Consider the following 19,859-nt stretch of genomic DNA (forward strand, 5'->3'; position numbering starts at 1 on the left):
TAGGAAACGTCCGCTTGCAACACGGGTATCGAACCGGTTCACCTCCGGGTTTGGACGCCTGCGCTCTATCCCATCGTCTCTCCGCTTCCTAAATGGATGAATAAAAAATAATGTAAGACCACATTCAAATAAAGATCCATTCTCCATTAGGTGTTTGCATTTACGTTTTATACGAAAGCTAACCTACACTATACATCAAAACGATACATCATGTCTGGCATCAATACCTACATGACTGTTTGCACAATATTACTACCCTGTAAATCTCAGTATTTTTATTACCGTTCTTTGCTTCAGAGATATTTGTTTTGGTTTGTTTTATTTATTTTTTACAATAGACAAACATGCAAATATAATGGCTGTGTTTCGGGGAGCGAGGCGTGTCGATACAGCTTTGTTCGCCGTGATATTTTGGTACAAAGGAAGACAAATGATATAAACTCGTCAATTAGATAACATCACACAGCAGCGAGAAGCGGTGAAGACTACTTTAGTCGTTACTCCGCTCATTATTTTTTGCAGGTGCTGGCAGCAGAGCAGAGTGCTGACACTTTCACACATAGCCGGCAATTACCAGCCGCAATTAGCCAGGCTGTAATTTGTTAAGAATGTCATTTTGCCCCACGTGTGGGGCTTTAAAGCAGACAGCAAAACGCACGGTGCTTATTATCAGCCATCAATCATTCTGCAACCAGCCGTTAATTCCTGCCAGCAGCCCCGTGATCTTGACCCTAACGATTTGCATACTGTCACGTGACCCGTCGGGGGTTGAGATTGCAGGATTCTCATGGGATTTTTTTTTTTTTAATCTCTGTCCTCTGACTTGCGTGTTTTATGTGTGCACAGAATGTCTTTAAAGCTAGCGAGGCAGGAAAAGATTCAGTGAAGGAAAAAAATCCTTAAAATATATACACCCGCCATTTTACAGTCTTCAGGAAAGAGAAGGAGAAAGACTGGTTTGGTGTTTGGTGTTTGGTAGCTGCCCCTATCACTTTTTGACAACAAAGTGTTACTTCGTGAACGTTAGTCACACAGCATTTAATTATTTTATAATTATATAAATATTTAATTATTTTTAAACGCTTGTTCCGCACATAAAGAACAGACTTCACATCAAAAATAAGTCACATGATGTCCCTAGCTTCACTCAGGATCCTGGAGTCGAAGACAATCCCTGTTGCATCACCAGTTTCATTTGGGATCCCAGAAAGTAATTATTTCACTAGAGACAGCTAGTCATTATCAACATCGTCATTATCGTTCGCTTATCGTTGATCGCGGTCAGGACAAAACCTCACAACAACACTTCGGACAGTCATCGGACACCAGACTACATCTTCCGTAACCTGTCTCCTCACAAAGATTAGAACTAAACTTGATAGCAGCGATCCCAGGATAATGTAATTATATGCAATATATCTTTCTGTATTCCTCATTACCGCTCCCCGACCTCTTCCTTAACCGTAAGAAGAAGCCTCCAGTAGGATCTGATCTTCCTATCAGTTTCAGGACACGAAGGTACTAAACATCTCGGAGGCGATGGGAGATTCCATTCATTTCTCGGAAAGAAGTCATCTCGAACCGCCCCCGTAACCCCACTACCACCCACATCCCCCAGACATGTTTACACTGGAAGACAAACGACTAGTAAGCATCATCTGTGTGCATCTACATACAGAATCACAGACTATGGCGGTGGTGGTTAGGGGAAGGTAACTAGGTTCGTCTTGAAAGATCATGAGGTCGTGTTCATGAAGCAGAGGTAAGTCGTTACCCAGGAACAAAAAAAAAAAATAAATAAATAAAGGAAAAACCAAGGAACAGCTTCTCGTTTGCGTAGTCAACGACACTTTATGTTGCTCTCTTAAATCTTTGCTTCATAACTACGGCCCCAGGAGTAAGGCAACATCCACTGTCTGGACACTGCTTACCCGGGACAACAACTTGCCCTCGATCCATGAATGCGGCCCCTGGCCTCCCCTAAATGGAGGGGGAGGGATGTGGGAGTAGGAAGGATGCTGGGACGAGTTGTTTGTCAGCGTGAAGCATGGAATGCACGTGCTGGCCGGAGGTAGTGTCATCCGCCAGTAGAGCAAATCACGAGGCAAAGTGTGCCTCCAGGCTTCTCCAAGATGGCAGCGAGACGAGACAAGCAGGCTGGTCCGGTCTCAAATATGTTGGCTGTCAGTGGTCTGCACTTTATCAGCTTGATTGTGAGGCTACATTTCTGTAGGAGAAATATTCAAATGCTGAATAATAGGGGAGAGGAAGACGGAAACACATCCTCTCTGTCTCGACTTTCTTGTCATTTTGCTCTTTCATTCTTCTGATCTTTTCTTTAAAATCTCTCGCTTTTGTCTACAGCAGTTCATGAAAGGTGTCATCAAGTATTTTGCAAATGACTGTCAAAATGCGAGAATAAAATACACTTTACAAATAAGTTGTTGACAGATGTGTCAGCATTCAGCAATTGTTTTCCGTGTGCACTAAAATAATAGTTATGTGAGTGCGTGTGTGTGTGAGTGCGTGTGTGCTTGCGTGTGTGTGGGTGTGTGTTCGCTCTCACACTGAGAAATCTTGAAGACAAAAATAATTCTTCCTGGAGAAGAATAAAGAAAAGAACAGGTCAAAACCTTCTGTACTTTTTGCCACTTAAACCTCATAACAAAATATTTGGCAAGATTTCGTCGGGCTGTTTGGCTTTCAGTTTCACTCACCTTTAACCTTTTTTTTTTTTTTTTTTTTTTTTTGTCAAGCGTAAACAGGGATTCGGTTGTTCCGTTGTCTAAAGGCAACACAGAGTGTCGTTCAGGGAGGACATGTTGGGTCATAAGGTAGGAGAGAGAGAGAAAGTTCCCTCAGGAACTCTTCTATCGGTCGGCGAAAGAAATATGAAAGATTTCATTGAACACATTTCACAGCTAACGACATTCACCACACGTCAGCCGAGGACAGCTTCTTCACTTCCACAGAGAGAGTGGTCCAGCCATCTCACAAGTCCTTACACGACCATCCATGAACCACTCGCTCTCCCTTGAATATACTTGAACCAGCAAACCTGCTGCAAAAAGGTGATAGGCTTTATTTCTCTGTCGTTGTATGTCGTTGAGAAATGAGGTGAACTTTAACCCCACATTACTTTTTTGTTAAAGGAGGCCCCCGTCTTCTCTCTATGACTGTCTTTTCTTCTCTTCCCCTCCCACGACCACCAACCACAGACCCTAGAATGTTCTGTGTAGCAGGGCGAGACTCTGACATCCTTGCTCTAACAGGGCCAGAAACAAACTCAAAGCATGTGAGAGCGATCAGACCTGCTGGCACTGGGCTGAGATAAGTTTATCACAGGTGAGGAATGAGTCGTCGTTTGCAGGAAGGGCAAAGTCCCAAGGTACCTCACTGTTGAGATGGAACAGCAAGCGCACAACACATTGACACAGTTCCAGACAGGTGCAAACACTACAGAACACGTGTGTGTATATTATGTGTAAGAGATATTGTATATGAATATACATTAGCACGCTTGCGCATATATTTTCTTATGCCAATCCTTGATGTAGTATATATAAAAATCTTATTGTATTCACACACACACACACTGTTGTGTGCGGCTTGCATGAAGCAAGGGGAACAAATTGATGAAAGGGGGAGACAACAGCACTGGGGGAGAGGGTGGACAGGTCGGGGAGCCGCCATGATATGCAGGTGCAAACCTATTAATGACGGAGGTCCTGACATACAGAGATGCTTGCTGACGGCACTTCCCCTCTCACAGTCAGAGAAAGAAGGAGGGATGAACTCTGTTTCCATCGCAAAGTAGATGCTGGCGCCACCTGCCCAGTATCGCTCATCATTAAAGTGAGCAGCGCTCACGACTGCTTATCTCCTCCTATCACTCTCCACGGGTTGAGGGTGGAGATGCGGAGAAGTAGGGTACAGGTGAACACCCTCTTCAAGCTGAGGAGGGAAAAGAAAATGCGTTTTGAGTCTTTGCTTTTTACTGCCACCCTTTCCCAAAACAGACACGCTTTCCTCCGCAACTGTCATCTCTGCTGTCTTGTTGAATTTAATCTTTTTTTCATCTTTCCTGACCCTCTCCCTTTAATATCTCTGTTTCCTTCATCATCTACCTAATGCTCAAGACAAATCGTTTTCCTGGGAGTCTCCCTAGTGCATGTCTTGAACGTATTTATCCATGAGGATGTAGGTGTGTATGCATGCGTGCTTGCTTGTGTATGCATACAATAGCTGTGTCGATGTGCACAGATATCCTGTTCAAATGACTCTTGCACGCTCAGTCTTTTGCTGGAAATTTCTTAGAGTAATAAGGGTTGCCTCCCTTCTCCCCCAACCACCGTCAGGGGGAAAAACTCTGACGTAATGTTGACATTTATTGTTTACTTCCATCATCACCTCTTTTCTCCTCTCTCCACTTCTTAAAAAAGTGTTTTCATCTGCAGCAAGAGAAGACTTGCTGGGGATGTCATAAGGTCTAGGTTGTTTTTGTTGCTGCACCCATTGTACCCAGTAGGTAAACAGACATCGGGTGTACAGCATTTGTACACACTCTTCTTTCATTCACAATAACATCAATAAGGGAGGAAAACGACAATGCCAGTGTTGGTGATCTTTAATGTTTTCATAAATGACTAAAAAATTCCACCATTGCAAAACAACTGATCCAGTGATGTGTGTCAGCTGATCTTCAAGCAATAAGCTCTTAACTGCCTTCTACGAGTCAGTTTGGAGGAGTGAGAGGTGCGATTTGAAAGCCGTCCCTCCCCAGCCCAGGTCGTCTGTCATCATTAGAAGCTGGGCCATCTCGCGACTTGCCTTCATTTCAGCCATAAAATTTCTGGGAATTGTGAAGGCAGGACCCTGGGTGAGATAACAGCTTTTGGAAGGTTCATATTTACAGCAGCCTAGACATGCTAAATCGCTTTTATCTCCCCTTCTAGCTTCTTTCTCTACCCTTGCTTGTCTCCTCTTCCTCTAACTTACTTTTCCCCACCCACCCTTCCCCGGGCCACCCCACAACCTTTCTCTGCCATTCGCAAACTCCTGCATGATAGATGGAGGCATTAAGCTATGAAATGCATGGAAGATTTGAAAAACTACCGAAGCCGATGTTGAAACCTAGAAAAATCCAAGCATCAAAAACGAAATAAAAAGATGGGAAAGGGTTCAGGCTGCGAGACTATCAGTTAACGGATCTGATGAGAATCCGACTTACTCTGTCTGACAACCTCGCTGCCTTAATTTTGCTAATAGTATTTATTTCCTACATTCAACTCCCCAAACAACCGACTTTTTACTTTTTTTTAAAATTAGCAAAAGAAGCAGAAGCAAACAGGTGCAGTTTTAATATAAAAAATATATATATACTGGTCATGTGACCAGGCTCAACACTTTCTCAAAGACAGTTCCTAAATGTATTTAGGACGGTCGTCGTGGTGGTGGCCAGAAGAAGAACCGGCTTACGATCATGAAGGATTGGTGGTCCTGTGCAGGACCTGCTCACTATCTCCAGGCAGACATGATAGCGGGCCTTGTCAGCGGCCCCGTCAATCCAGGTGCTCCCCCCTAAACCCATGAAGGGACGAATAAACGAAGCATGTTTGCAAAGATAAAAGAGTGTTTCGCTAATGTGTTATGGCCACTGCATCAGATTAAAAGAGAAAGATAGCCTATCATCAGGAGAAGAAACGGTTCGACTTTATTTGATCCAATCCATGGAAGGTCAAGGGGATCTGCTGATTGTGGGCATGATGGAAACAGTTGAATGATATGTTATCCATACTGTATCCGAAACGAAATACACTTCATCTTGATAATTAATAATCGCAAAACTCTGGAACTGTTCAGATGACAGCGATAAGAGCTATCGACAGTTTCAGACATGTTTCTCTACCATGGCATTATCATCGATCTTATAATAGTGTCCCATCACCCGACTTGATGATGATGATGATGTTGATTGTAAATAGTAAATAGTAAATCATTCCACAGTCTATATAAATGTAAAAGACTCCCGTGCTTAGAACATAGGATGCAAAAAAGTTCTAACCGTTCCACTTTCCAAATCGAAGCCCAGTTCTTTCCCTCCACCGCCTCAACCTTCCCGACGTACTACGTCCTCGTGGAGGGGCATGGAGAGGTTTCCAGCCACAGGACCACTATTGTCCAAAATTATTACTCATTACTGGAACCAGCGTCTTCATCTGTCATCGATCTCCGTGACAGGTTGACGGTCTATTTTTTTCTCTCTACTTTTGTCAACAATGTTCGTATTGGTTGCTCCTAACCGTGATAAAAGGGAAGCAATAATCCCCTCTCCTCCAGGGTTCTGTGACACAGCAGCAACAACAGGGCAGCCAGCTGAGCCGCAAAATCCTCGTGGAGGAAGAGAAGCACTCGGCAAGCTGTTGCACAACGAAGAGAGCCACTCGACTGTGCAGACATTAAAAACAAATTAACGTCAGCCCCCTGATGAGGTCTGCACGTGCAAGCGCTCGTGTGTCGAGCGAGGACACTTCCGTGAGTACAAAAGACTCCAGCGGAGTCCTGAAAGGTCGTTGGCTGGAGCTTGTTGTCTCGTGACCGGGTAGAGCTCAGTGCACGATCCTGTAAGTATGCACACACACACAGTCCGTGAGATACACACCTACAAACGTCACCATGCACACAGAGGTCAGAAGTTTATGTCAAGTTTGTACACAGCTGTACCTAATTAACATACGGGGCCCGCTCTTTCCTTGGGTGAAGACTTTGCAATGTAAGTGCAGCCAACCGTGACGTGCGTGGCTGACCTTTCTTAGTGCATGTGATGGCGAGACATCTAGTGACGTGAATCTTTTTCTAATGATTGGTGAAGTTAATTGAAGATACCGTTTCCCAAAATCTGGATAAATATCGAAAATAGCGACGTCACTCCGTGGTGTCTCAAATTATGTGAATGTAACGTCATGGCTTGTGTGAATATAGTGTCTAATCATCTCAACGTCACGTGTTAGTGAGAGCCCAGTGTCTGTCTGTGTACGTGACGTCATGCGCTTGTGTGAATATAGTATCTAATCATGTCAACGTCACGTAGTGGTGTGAGCCCAGTCTGTCTGTGTACACAGTGTCTGTCTGTGTACGTCACGTCACGTGCGTGTGTGAGTAATTATGTGGTCGTGACGTCATATGTTCGTGTTCGTCTGCTGTCTAATTGTGTAAATGTGACATCGCATGCTCATGTGAGCCCAGTATCTAATAACATGGAGAGCACGTGACGTGTGTTAGTGTGAGCCCAGTGTTTAATTATGTCAACGTGACATGTTCTACCATGAGCCAATTCTCTAATTAACTACGTGAACCGATTTATAGACGTAGAATTAAAGTCTATGAACGATCTGTGACAAAGAAATAAACCAGGAAATTGAGACTAACGAAGAGAAAAACAGAAAAAAGAATAAAAGAAAATCCGCTCTTTGTTCTTTTCATGTCCTGCGTCTGCTCAGTGCGGTAAGCTGAGGCCTGGAGTCTGTTCATTGTGTCCCGCAGTCCAATTTGTGGACATGCCCCACTGACTTCCTAAGCCTCTCTCTGGACGATAAAAGCTTTATTCCTGCGGTTTTCAAGTGATGCTTAACCAGACGAATGAACTTACCAGACAATGCCACAGAAATCGATGTCAAAATGAGGCTTGAAAGAGAGAACGTAGGCGACAAATGACAAGGTGTCCTCTTGAATTAATCTGTCGCTTTTGGGGGATAAGATGATTTATGTACTGGGCATACTTAGCAAACAAAAAAATAAAATTATTTCTAGTCTTTTTTAAAATTTTTCTTATTTGTTTATTTTTGTACTGGACTGGAGACTAAGTTATATGCTCCTTGTCGATAATGAAATCCCTGTTAGGAGAGGAATTTTTTTCTGGTGTATAGATAAATAAATAGAGGAACACGCTCAGACTTCAAAGCAAGGTTTTTACACTAACAGAAAAAACGCAAAAACTTTGGTAGGGAATTTTTCAGCTCCGAGATTAGTAAGAGTCGTCGTCGTTTTTGTAGTTACAGTGTATGTAAAAACGTTGATACAAGAAAATGTTTTTCAAAATAATTTAACCGACCAAAAAAGAATCTGGAAAAAAAATTAAATTGACCTCGGAAAACACAGGATGGTAGGAAAAAATGCAAGTACAGCTTAGATAAGCTTAGAGTGTTACCGGAGGACCGCAGCAAGGAGCGAGACAGGATCTTGAAAAGATTTCAACTTAATAACTAACAAACGATTTGAAAATGCAAAAAAAAATTAATATAAGCAATCTTACATCTACACCATTCTTAAAACATACCTACAACATAACACGCGCACACACAACTGAAAATTCATCTGTAGTTGAGCAGCTGGACTGTAGAGGGAACTAACGGTTTCAAATGACTGGAAGTTTTGCTCCCTTGCTTAAAATTCATGCATTCACACACCCATGACATACAATGAGGATTAGCACTGGAGGAACACACTCAACATCCTTCAAGCAATCCTCAACTCGCCAACGCGAATAAAATGAAGACCTCAACCCACGTGACCAGTGCTCAAGCACAGGTGGCGGGAATAGAAAAAAATAATTCTTTCCCCGTGTCGTACTGGTAAACCTCGCCAGCCACGTGTGACGATCCCTATGATGTTTTCTCACCTTTGATACTACCCTTTGATCGGAGAGAAAAGCCCGAGAAGCGCTGTCGCCGCGATGGACAGTCTGCCATGAACAGTATCCAACCCTGTAATGTGGCTGCTGTCCACGCTTGACCCTCTTTGGCCACTTAAGGCCGTCTGCTCCACATAATACCCCCCATAATACCCCCACATAATGACCCCATAACAGCCTGTTCAAAGCATTTTAATTACTTAAGTGGTCTCTGGCTAAGGACACGTGGTCAGTTCAAGTCTGGACATTTCATTGTAGACGATTTTTTTTTTGTCCAGCTTAAAGTTGCCTCAAGACATCAGCCATCTGGCACTTTCATTATCTTCGTTCTGTTTAGGTCTCAGAAGTACCTGACCCACCGACCAGATAAGTCTTTCAGACTGACTTAGAAAATAGAACTCTTATTTGTCACGCAAGAAAGAGATCTTGTGTGTAATGAAGGTGAGGACCAGAAACCTGAGTGCTGTCTCATTCTCTCCACCGCCTTCTCTGCGAGTCTCTAAAGAAAATAGATGTGTGCTGACCTTTCAAGTGCCGTGAAACAAGTTGCAGGAAATGTGATGTGGTCCTGATGCTGAAGAAGACGAATCGTGACACGATTTTAATTAAATGAACAATGTAAAAGATCACTTTGGAGACATTGCAAACAGCAGATGACTTTTGTGGTTGTTAGGAAAATCAAAGTATTCAGATTCAAGCATTAAAATATATGTCATATATACATATCCTTATACATCAGCCAAAAAAACTTTTGCAAAAAAAGTAAAATTCTTTTTCAGTTATTTTACTGTCGCTTAAGATTTTCGTTCACTTTTCTTTTCCTGGATTTGCAAATTTAAAGATACACCAATAGTTTCGTGTTTTTGTGGATTTTTGCGTTTAATAATAACTTTACTTTCGATTCTTTTTATGTCTTATTTTAAATTTTGTTTGTGTGTTTGTTTGTTTGTGTGTTTGTTTGTTTGTTTGTTTGTTTGTTTGTTTGTTTGTTTGTTTTATATCAAAACCTTTTGAGGGTTGTCAGGTTGTTGGGTAGTGAGGTGTATAGAGACCACAATTTTCTAGGAACCAGATTTTGTTTAGGGCGGTGCCCATGTCCTCCCCCTCATCTTCCCTAACCCTTCGTGGACTCAGGTACGCACTCCGGGCAGCTAGTTCGACTTGGGAGAAATTGAATATCGAACTGGCGCACTTCTGGGTTTGGAGACTATCCCCAGGTAAAGGGAGTCTAAATATTATTGTTTATCCTTCCCAGAGTAAGGCTAGCCATACAGTCAAAGATTTTGCAATGACCAAGGGAATGAGTGACAAGGAATTAACTAAGCGAAGGAAGATGGTGAAGGCTGGACCAAGCTAATGTGTTCTGTCCACAGTGATGGACATCAGTAACGTCTACAGCTGTCTTCAGAAGTACTCTGTGGCTGCTAGCACCTTGCTGCACTTGAAGACCATATTTATCAAACAAATAAACACTTGCAATATAAGAGTTGTCTTTACCTGAATGCACTCCGTAATAAGCGAAATTGATTACATGAGATTAAATTGCTTTTGGTGTGAATTTCTTTTTCTCAAGTTAACTAACGTATTCTCTTCAGAATTATCTTCCCCCTTTTGGCGTTGGACATTGATGTATTTGTCATCAGACACATCTTTCATCGTAGTTACTAAAATCTGTTATATGTGTGCAGTTTATCTTTTCCCTGGGCCAACGAAATAAAAATGCTTGAAGAGGTGAATTCCCCCCCCCCCATACAAGGCCCCATAGCTTAAGAGGGATAGCTATTTATAGCACAAACCTGCATACGAAGTGAAGGTTCATGGTTTTTGTTTTTCTATAAAAAGCGTTTTTTGTGCATAATCGAGAAATATGTAGTTTCCTGCGAAATTTTAGCCTCCTTCTTTAAAAAAAAAAAATCAAACCCTACTCCGTTTGCTATCCAAGCTATATTTAGCATTTTTATGTTTTATGACCCCCACCTACTTTTTTTCAGGAATTTGATTGGTTCTTCTTTTTTAGCTCGAGGCCCTGTAGGGGAGTGAATTTCTCTCTTCGTGTCTCATACAAAGTCGTTCAACGGTGACATTAAGAACAGCAATCTGACACCCACCCCGGAGGCCGAGCTTCCGTAAACCAAGTCGTCCACAGCTGGCGCTAATCTTTGCTGTGAAAAGACTTTTTAGACACAGTGTGCGGCGCAACCGCAGGTAAACAGCGGCAAGTCAAGGGAGAGAATAAGCCATCAGGGTCCTGCACTCTCCGGTGATGCCGGCTGAAGGGCAACATCAGCGATGTCTGTCTCTGTCTGCACGTGCGGTTATCGCGATCAGCGCCCTCTAGATGAGAGCGAGATGAGCTCAGTTTACGGGAACAGGTGGATGTGAAGATGAAGCACAAAAACTCGGGAAAGAGAAGGAGAAGTTAAGCGCCGGTGCGCAAGGAAGAGTTCGAGGGTTGCTGCGGCTGCAGAGCGGAGAGATGATCATACCGATGGGAGAGCAAAGATCCATGACATCAGAAAGAATACACGCTGGTTGAGGAAATGCAAGGACAGGAAAAGAAACTGATAGGCAGGGAAATGAGAGGCATAGGAAGTCAAAAAGGGTCAGGGAAGGGGATAGAGAGGGAGGTAACTAAGCGTTCGTTTTGCTACTTTTTTATCAAATCTTGTGTCCGTCCAAGTAAACGGAATAGTAAATCATTTAGTCAACATCGAGCTGTAAACATTGTTCATGTAATTGTGTTAATGGGTTATGTACTAATGGTTTATGTAATCATGTAATTATGGTTCATGTAATCATCTGCCAAAGGAGAGCGGATACACACGATTTGTCTCTTTGATTCTTTTGAGTAATTTGCCATTTATATATTTTCAACTCTAAGAACATTGTTGTACATGAGCTGTTTTGTAAATTCTTTTGGGGAATTTTCATGGTAGCGGTAAATATCAAGTGTGGATTGTATATGACGGAATTCGTTCGAAACTACAAACCCCTTATGAAAGAAAGGGACATTTTTCAACAACACCCAACAATTAATTACTGTTAGTAACGACAGATGTAGCAAATATTTTATTTTGGTTTCATAAAACTGTTATTATGTTAGTTTGGGCTATTAATTTCCTTTTCAGCTGGAAAATAATCCTTCTGCAGGATTATGCCATGAATGCATGAATGCCATGCACAGGTCAAAGGTGACAGTAAAAATACATGTACACAGAGAAACACTAAGTGAACATAACAGTATGTGTGTTGGAACATCACGAGATAAAATATTTTTTTGTTTCTATGTTCACCAAAGTAGTGAGGTCGACTCACCTGCTAAACTTATTTAATGCCTATTGGGTGTTGTCCTGTTTCATTATCTCTAACAAACACCCAAGGCAAAAATACAACAAAGCAACTCTAGACAAATGAGGCAAATTCTGTAAGATGCTGGTCCACAGACTGAAACATGCGGTCATAGGTCATAGGTCAACACCTCAAACTTAGCGGAAACAGAATCCAACAGCAAAAGAAATCACTTTAAAATAAAAACAGAAAAAATACAGATAGCTGCCATACTTTAGGAGAAGGGACATCACGCCACTTAGGCCTTTATGTTTCTGAACAATAATTTTCTCTGCATTGAAGTTCGCAAGATTCTTTTCTCGTAGGAGAATTGGTCGCGACAAATGAAATCAGAACCTCAATTTACAAGTCAAAGCAACTGGGCTGTCACATTTCATGTTTATCCAAGTGGTTTATTTAATGTAGTTTCACCATTCCTCTGTTTTATATGCAGTTATGGTTGTTTTCCCTTGTCTTTCACTCCTGACCCCCTCTAACACCACGATTCCAGACTCTAAAAATAAAGGAATAAAAACGTATGTAATTTTTTTCTCTGAATGTCTTTGATTCATGCTACAAGATCAAGCCACCGAACATAACTGACGGAATTTAACATTCCTTATCTTGACAATATAATTGGATGTAGCGAAACCTTAATTTTAAAAAAATAGAATAAAATTAGATATAAAAAAAGAAAACGACAAACAGATGAAATTAGGAAACGGACCGTTGAGCTTGGCCAGTAGAGTGTAACTGGTCTGAATTTAGACCTTCGGTCAACTGTAGTGAGAGGCCCAGATGCTTGAGGTCAGAGGTCACAGGAAGAAGAGGACGAATTCGCCAGACCTTCACAGAGGCATCTGGGAAACTTTCTCTGTGTTAAGTTTGCACGAATGTCTGCCTCCACACATTTTATGGTGGACTGAATGTGTCTAAGTTCTGTTATTTCTGGTGTTGCCCTGACATGATGTCACAGGGAGGGTCATGTCGCGGGACGCTAGCTCATCATTCTGATGGCGGATTTATCGGAAGGCTGGAGCAGCACCCCGAAATGTCTGATTGCCTCAACTGCACACAACTCACCTCCGTCAACTGAAGGCAGCCCAGCCAACTGTTTTCCAGTGCATGGCAGGCGCAACTGGGGAAATTATGACAAATTGTTCCCGACAGTCTTTAGACGCCACGGAAAAGCTCCTTTGCCCTTATCATGGCGGCAGTCGCCACAACAGCCCCTGACGGGCTGAAATGTCACAGAAGACTCCCTCGTCCAACGTCCATGCGACTACCAACAGAAAGGCGAAGGGAGCAGACGGTGAGAAGACGCTTCGTCGCTCGAATGTCGCGAACTGTGACAGACTGTCTAGGATGTGATAACAGCGGACAATAGGTTCCGACCAGGACTCGGATTCATGAAGCACACTTTCCCAGCAGGTTAAACTTTCCAGGCTGGGTAAATACCTTACCGGCATTTGAGCTGCAATAATGCTTTATTGATGGCATCTTGGTTGGCCTACCAGTATCTTTTATCCAGCTGGTAATGTCTGAACTCTCCCTGCAGATAACTTTCTCCCATATATCGCCTGTTTTGGACCAAACTCAACAGAAACAAATAGAATAACATTTACTTTCCTCACACTATTTTTTTTTTTTCTTGAATTGTTTTCCGTTGCGTTTCTGATTTTGGTTTCGTCTGCGACATTGACCAAACTAGGAATGTGCAGGCTCATCTTTTCTTGACAACTTCTGTTAAAGCCGGTCGGTAAGTTATTTACCAAGTCAGTTGCTCGTGAATCAAGAGCAAATATTTGTCTTTCAAGTTAACTTTACCCGCTTACTCCCTACCAAAAGAAAGGACATTGTATTCAATGGGTTAGAGACAAAGATCATAAATAAGACATCACATATGTTTGGGGAGACCGGAGGAGTGTTCAAGAGTGCAAAAAAAAAGTTTGAAGACTTGTGGACACAAATTTTGCTAAATTTTCTTTCCGCACAAACACAAATCCACACATTATCTGCAATTAGCGTCGGCTGCATCTGTACTTTCTTCAACCATTCAGACCCCAACAGAATCTGGACGAGAGGGGAGTTGATCAGCAAAAACGAACCTGACAGCTCAGGGGGAACTGTCGATCTGCTTAGAGTGTCTCCATCGAGTTATTTCGTCTGTGATTTCCTTTTCAATCTTGCTTAGTGGAGGAACAAATGGTTATGTCCATCACTGGCAGCTGCAAAACACGCAGATTATAGGCATGAGGATGCAAGAGAAAGGAAATAACTGTATTTTAAATCTTCATTCTGGACGTTTTCCTGTGTGGAGCTCGAAGACAAAACCCTGAGAGCGAAGCACTCTTGCAGCCACTATGTAGATAAAGCTGTTTTGCATGTTTTAAGTTCCCTTGGTTAGTGCAGGTATCTTGAATCGCTATGATCGCGAAAAGTCCTGAAGTGCTGCAAATGTCTTCTTTCTTCTGGCAGATGCCTTCTTTCATTTTATAATGACTTGCAAGGAGCTAGGACAGTGATAGACCCTTTCTTTTCTGTTACAGTTGTTGCTGCTGTCGAAGAAGAGACCTTGATGAGTGTTTCTCTTTTGTGTGCAGGTCAGGGTAACTTTTTGTCAAACAAAAGAAACTGTTGAACACCTATTTTTGGCAATGTACATTAATTAAGGACTTTTTGGTACAACTATGGAATATGTTAAAATATTTATAATTATTTAGGCGAATTTATGTGACAAATCCGTTCTTTTCGGTATAAGTAGAATGTTGAGACTCTCCTTATTATAAGTCCTATGAAAACTTTCACACGTGTGTTGTCTAATGACAGGACAATGAAATTCAAAATATAAAACCCTATTTTGACTTGAAAAGACTATCAGAATAATTTATTTTTTTAAATAAGTAAGCTGAGTACAAAAACACTAGTTGGCAGTGTATCCATACGTATTCGTATGTCAAGATTTTGCACTCTCTGATACTGGTCCCATGCTACACTAAAATAGAAAGTCGTGGGTGTACAGTTATATATCCTGGAACAAGAGGAAAAAAATTGCTCATCCAGTATTTTTGCCAGCAAAGTAAATCAATTAGCTACCCTGCTATGGGAGGAATTTCCAGTAATGATGTTTTGAAAATCATGTCTCGGTTGTCACACGTTGTCCTGTAGGCTTTATATCAGATGAGGCTGTGTAAACACAAAAGTTCTTCTTTAAACTTAGAAAAAATATCTTTTTTTATTTGTATGGTTTCCTGTAGTTGTTTAGATCAATGGTAGTCCGATAAAGTTCACAGGCAGAAGAGAAAAAGTGGAAACTGCTCATAATTTAATCTGGGAAAGTTCAACCAGAAAATCTTTCGGGACAAAAGACTCGAAAATATTCCCATCACTAATCAAGATTCGATACATGAAACTTTGGTGATTTTTGAAGCAACGAAGTATAATAATGATTGCACACAGTTCATCAAGCAAATAAATGAATACTGAAGTAAGTCGTCTTCTTTTTTTCTGTTTCAAAAGGCACGTGGTTCCTTGCTGAACTTTTTGAAACAAATAGCGAATTATTTGTCTTCGTAGAAACTCTTTCGACAAGGTTGAAATAAAATTTTGGAAGGTGGAGAAAATGCTGCAAATAAAACTAAAAGAGAGGAGGAAGTGATTGACACCACCGTACAGAAGTTGTGGGAACTGTGCTGATGTGTTGTGTTTTGTTACTGTATTTCATCTTGTTTCTTTTTTTTTTTTTTTTTTTGTTGGGGTGTCTAGACTTCTGTGTGGCATTCAACTCTGACACTTTAATTATTCCTTGGGCTGTTGCTTCTGTCCCAGGTCGTCCTGCCCTATCTCTTTCTTGCATGTAGTGCCCACAGCTTCTGTAGGTAATGTCCACGCCACCTCTGCATCTACGGTTGATGATGTAGTCACACATCTGATGGAAGTTATACTTACTTCTATGCAGCTTTACTCCTTGTGGGTCAACCCCTATGTCATTCTTAACCGTTCTGTGCGTTTTCCATGTTTCTTAGAAGCACTTCTCAATGCAGATGTGAGCCTGCAATAATAGCGCCCTATAGGCAGTCCTCGCATCCTTGTGTAACACATCATCCAGTTTTTCTTTGTGTATTTGTTTCCTCTTGTCTATGGAATGTGTACTGAGAGCTGCTGGGGGAAGGGTGTGGGAGAGGCTTATCTCCACTTTTTTCATGTATAAAAGTGCGACGCCCTTTAACCCTATGAAATGTCACGTTCATATACGAGATTCGCGTGGTTATACAGACGAGATTTGGTATCTGTACGGGAAGAGAGATGTCATGAACAGCACCGCGAAGAGTGTAAATAACATGCTTACATGAAATAAAATGTATCCTTCACGTGCACAGTCACTGCTGTGCATTTTGCTGTTCTTCTTTCTCTCTCCCCCCCAGCCCCAGCCCCAGCCCCCTGACCCCCTGCACCACACCACGAAGTCGGTGCGCCACTCCCATCATTCATCACCAGGCCCGCCTGCTCTCCTCCTTGCAGTGGCGTAGGCTGTTGTGGCTGCAGTCTGATCCCCAGCGTCAGACTGACAACATACTCTCACAGCATCCATCTCGCTGTGTGCAGCAAGCGTTTGTTGCCGGTGGGTTTTTTGTCTTTCTTTTTAAATCCTTTTTTTTTTTTTGAGAGAGAGAGAGATGGGAGGTAAACGTCTCAAATATGTCGTATTCTGTGATTCGCATTTCCAATCACTTGGACACCTGTGGAGAGTCACCATAAAAGAAAATTTACGAGATTCAGACTCAAACGATAAGCGGACGGATACAATGGCGGCATCGCTTGGGGCATAGAGAGACAAAAAAAAATTGAATCAGTAAAATAAAAGGAATGAAAGAAGAGGGTGCAAGAAATGAATCTGTGTAAAATGCAAAGTGGATAGACTTTTTTTTTCGTTTCCCGAAGTCATTTAAGTGGTGTTAACAGTTGAAAAAGTTATTTAAAAAGATTAAGAATAGACCAGGGACCAGAAATCGCACTTCTTGAAACTGTCTACCAGACTTGCGGTTCAATAAAGACATTTTCGTTTTTGTTAAAACAGTCAAGATGTTTGAACATTTTAACTGCATACTTCACGAAGAACAAAACATGAAGATTAAGCAGGGACTAAACACACAACAGTGCTTTGATTGCAAAATTGGTTGCTGCACTTCTAAGACGACAACATCAACATCTTCAAGGCCTAGCCAGCCAAGCGAAACTCTGTTCCCGTCTCGTGTCTGGGTAACACGTGCGATGCAAGCCTGAGCTAAACAAATAACAGTGCAATAAACACACTTTATTGAAGCTGCTCACGAGGGGCCGCCAGCTGCCACCTGGTGATCTCATGCTTCGTAGATTCGAACGCATCTCGACCCTGGTGCTCGTTATCATAATCTTTTGTTAGGTCGAGCCTGGGCTGGGATAAAGGCTTAGATGTGACCTACCTCCTCATCCTGAACTAGTAGTGTGTAAAATGTTTGAGCCAGCCAGCATGCGTCTACCTTTCACAACGTGTGTGCGTGCGTATGTGTGTGTGTGCGCGCGCGTACCTGCATGAACGCATGAATAAACATATGACTGAAGCGGTGTCGACACATAAACATGATTCAATTACCGGCAAAAAATATTTTACACTTCTTTTAAATCATTGCGGTAAACGTTATAAAAACTTACTCAAAAAAATTTCACACTAATTTCTTCTACATGTGGTGTGAATGAAGACTGTAGGTTTGTGAGTGAGCTTACATAAAGAAATGTATTTTAAATTAATTTTAGTGAGTGCCATTATCAGTAAATATTGTCACTCTTAAAGCTTAGACCTGAGTCACGTGATACAGGCTGTGTCATCACCAGACTGGAAATCTTTGTCCTTGTTTTCTTCTGCCTCTGTAACTTTCAAATATCACATAACACATACACACTTGCTTTGATGCCTTTCAGTTGCATAATCGTTTCGTGAAAATGACAGACGTGTAGGTGGTATGTGATTGTAAGTCTGCAATGTGCGCAATGTATAACTCACCCCTTGTGATACAGGCTGTGATGTAGTTTTGAGGGTACCCAATATCAATCTTGACATTCTTATGATTTCCATCCATCTCTCTATCTCTCTCACACACACCAACACAGAAAATACTCAATCCATGTGCGCATTATGACTGCACAAACTTTGCTCCTTGTCTAATATTTTCTTTTTCTTTATACATATTTTTTTAACTTTTAAAGAAGAAACTTGTCGGAATTTATATGAAAAGAAAGCAATAATGTTTGCGTGTAGGAATCGGCGAGATCAGAAGCATAGTGTACTCGGCCGCACACTGACTCTCGACAAGAGGCTGACATGGAGAGAAGAGGCAGTCCTTGTTAGTTCTGTTTTCTTGCCGCATATCTACATCCCCCACATCTTTAACAAATACGAAGTTAATGCTCTTTTTGTTGTCGGCGAATAGTTTGGGAGGCTTCGTTATGTGTGATGGATGTCTTTAAGCCGAGAAACCCTGTCGAGGGAGTGTCTGTTTACAGCCGTGCTTCGTGGTAGTCACGTGCATGCTCTCTCTCGCGCGAACGCACACACACAAACACACAGAGATACATGTCCATTATTATGGCTGTCAGGCGAGTCATATCTTTACAGTTGTGAGGGTAAACATTTTTATATTTACCAGTCTTGCTGCTGCCGAGTTTTCAAATAGCTTATTACGCACGCATGTACAAGTATCCCATCGCACGACGAGCGAGAGTAATATTCCTCGCCACGGCAATGATTGATGGAAGTGGAAAGGTCACGATGTCAGAATGAGGTGGGCATGGGGTGACAGTGTCAGAACGAAAGAGGCGTGGGATCACAATGACCCACTGTTTGCTGCCACCAGATCGTAAGGTCCACTGCCATCAGGATCAGCAAAAGCCTCTGAAGACATTCAACACTCGCTGCATCTGCAGTGAAGACATCAAGACTGTCAGTTGACAGAAGGAATAACTGTAAGCTGATGAGAAGGAGAACTAATACTGATGGTCTATGTTGGCTTCCCTTGATGAAATAACACACAGCGATCGCATGGTCATGAACACTGCCACGTGTCCTATGGAGGCAAGACACAAATGAAGCCAATGAGTATGAGTCAATGTACAGCAGTCATCCGACACCTCACATCTGTACTGTTATGTATGTTGTTGTCCTGTGTCTATTGATTTGATTCGTCTATATTTTTTATGCCTTCTTCTTGAGTGTATATTTCTATATTTGTGTCGGCATACCGCACTTTACCTACCGTAAAGAATGGAAATGCGTTATTATTTACATTATTAAATGGGTTGTGTACGGAAGTGAGTCACCTGTCGTCGAATGGGGGAGACGTCGATGTACAGCAGCGACAACAACATATCATAGTTTAATAGTCCCCATGCATCTTACATCCATCCGACAGAATGATCGAGTTCCGCAGTACCCATGATGCCCGAGAAACAATGATGATGTAAGGAACATTCTCGCCAGGTCTCGTGGACGAATCCGAGCAGCTCGGTCTCGATAGCAAGTCATTGAGCGAAAATTGTGGATGTAGACGGGACCTGAACATCCCACATCTCTACCGAACGACCATCCTCCCTGCCCATCCCCCCAGACTCCTACTGTCCGCTAAAACTTTGCATGCGTTGTCCGAAAACGGTTGTAGAAACAACTTTTTTCTTAGAGCTATTTACCTTTTTTAATGTATTTGTTTGTTATTCTAATGTTCACCTGTTTCATTATCTTTGTTTTGACGTGTTACCTTCGTAATTTTTTTTCATCGTTTAATTTTTCTTTTTATCTTTCTTATTTTATGAC

The sequence above is a fragment of the Pomacea canaliculata genome, linkage group LG13, assembly GCF_003073045.1.
Source record: "Pomacea canaliculata isolate SZHN2017 linkage group LG13, ASM307304v1, whole genome shotgun sequence".
In the NCBI taxonomy this organism is placed as follows: domain Eukaryota; kingdom Metazoa; phylum Mollusca; class Gastropoda; order Architaenioglossa; family Ampullariidae; genus Pomacea; species Pomacea canaliculata.